At 41.1% G+C, this 2,390-nt stretch overlaps 1 pseudogene; it reads left to right on the forward strand.

The window, feature by feature from the left end:
* Positions 1-1,206: 1,206 nt before the first annotated feature.
* On the forward strand, positions 1,207-1,324 carry LOC126261526 (5S ribosomal RNA; annotated as a pseudogene).
* The last annotated feature ends 1,066 nt before the right edge of the window (positions 1,325-2,390 follow it).

Here is a 2,390-nt window from a genome sequence, read left to right on the forward strand (position 1 = left end):
ATGTCTGAGTGCGTTCAGTTTTGCTCAGCTGTTTGAAAAGCAAATAATGTAAGACGTTTACCAGCACAGTCATTCATAAATTTTTCTAAGGGGACGTTTCAATTGAAGAAGGATCCTACTGCCGCCAACAAACATTTCGCTTAACGATCACAAAGACAAGATACGAGAAATCAGCCCTCATATGGAAGCATGTAGTCCTTTTTCCCCCTAGCCCTAGTTGCAAATGAAATAGGAAAGAAAATGACTAGAAATGGCACAGAGTACACTCCGCCACTCACCTTACGATAGCTTGTAACCATTTAGATGTAGATGTAAATTCTGTCTGCCTATTAAGATGTCACGATATTCATTTATAGGCATACAAAAGTCACGGAATATTGTTGTCTCTTATTTATCGATAAGACAAAAGATATAACTTTTGCTGGTGTTTGTCTCTCGGTTAAAATCCTTGTATTAGTCTCTAGTTTTCTCATTGCAGTCACTTCACAAGGCGTATCTGAGAGGTTGTAACATGTTTTCTTACAACACTTAGAAGAACGAGTATAGAGTTCACCTCTCGATTACCCTTTCGTGTGAGTATCGCTTATCTGCCATATTCTAACGAATCTTCCAATCTTCGACATATAGCGTTTGAATCCACCAGATTCTAATGAGCATGAGATGTTTCGCGTGGAATCACAGACCCGTGCTAATTCTCTCGAAATCCTATCACGTTCCGACAGCACCGTTCCATTAGTCAGAAGGCTCTCCTACATCCGTTACTGACAAGGTAGAGACCCTTCATAATGTGAAAAATGACACACTAACGTACAGGAGGAAACTCACAACGTTTCAGTTTATAGTGACTATGATCGCATTACAGCCACGTAGAAGAAAGGGTTAGAGGTAAACTCGAATAATTTTGCTTTTTCTATATTTAATAGTTTTCTCACTGCTTTGAAGCTGTTATCTCCCTTTTATATCTTGTTGTAATCGGGTAAAATTCCTAAGCCCTATATTCCCTGTATCCTATTTTGGTTGTACCACTGGCCGTCTGACAGTACTGCTTTTCCCCGTCACCCGTTTCTTCCAGCGTCAGGTTCACTACACCTGGAAATCCCAGCAGGTGTCACACTAACCTGTAAGACTCTTCCACAGACTTCTCTCTTCATTTATTACTTATTGAACATTCTCATTTTGCATTTTATCTGCGTAGGGTGAGATGCTGCCAACGGCCGTGTCGCAGTGGTAACACCGGTTCCCGTCAGATCACCGATGTTAAGCGCTGTCGCGGTGGGCTAGCACTTGGATGGGTGACCATCCGGTCTGCCCATCGCTGTTGGCAAGCGGGGTACATTCGGCCACTGTGAGGCAAACTGAGGAGCTACTTGATTGAGAAGTAGCGGCTCCGGCCTCGTAAACTGACATACGGCCGGGAGAGCGGTTTGCTGACCACATGCCTCTCCATATCCACATTCAGTGACGCCAGCGACCTGAGGATGACACGGCTGCCGGTCGGTATCGTTGGACCTTCATGGCCTGTTCGGACGGAATTTAGTTTAGTTTAGGGTGACATGCTGCAACCCTTACACACATTTCTTTCTTAAAGTTCCATCTTTACCATCCCCAGTTGGATGTTGTAAATGTTGAAGATTATTTGTTTTTACTGTATTCCTTAATCCCTATCTACAAAGAATTGGGTACGTCTTATATTATTGATCGAAATATCAAAATTGCTTTTACGCTCTCCGTTTTCCTTGAAGGAACCAAACAGATAATCAGCTATCCCTGTTCCAATTTTTATTTCTTTTCTTTTGTATATTATTTTGGTCAATGTTTTACATGTGCGACTTATTGTTCTAACGGTGAGAGAACTGTCACTCCCACACATGATTTTCGTAGTAGACTAGCCAAACAAGCAAAAGAGAACGAAAGTCAGTGAACATGGACCACAAGCTGGATGTCACGTGGTACTGCGCTCATTGTCAGCAATAAATTCTGCGCCACTCTTAGTTTGCCAAGACTGCGCTTACGAGGAAGGAAATTGTTACTATTAACCGAAAAAGAGTAGACTGACATGAATACTAATATAACGAGACATTTGTTAAAATTAATTCCCTCTCTGAGGTGTGATTCCTTCCTCACTGACGAGGACTTTGTACAAATATTACTGGAATGTGATAAATACAGTCATTCAAGGACAGTTACACCATAAAATATTTTGTAAATGAAGAACTAAATTTATCTTAGGGTATCTCTCAGTTTCATGAATAGGTTCGTCGCCAGAAGCATTTACCTCCTCGTCTGAATTCTTTGGTAAAGTGTTGGTAATGCATTTCAGAAAAAATATAATGGTGAATCACACTTTCTGCACATTTCTGACATCAACTGAAATAATCTTCTAGTTGATA

This window comes from Schistocerca nitens, chromosome 5 (genome assembly GCF_023898315.1).
Source record: "Schistocerca nitens isolate TAMUIC-IGC-003100 chromosome 5, iqSchNite1.1, whole genome shotgun sequence".
Lineage (NCBI taxonomy): Eukaryota > Metazoa > Arthropoda > Insecta > Orthoptera > Acrididae > Schistocerca > Schistocerca nitens.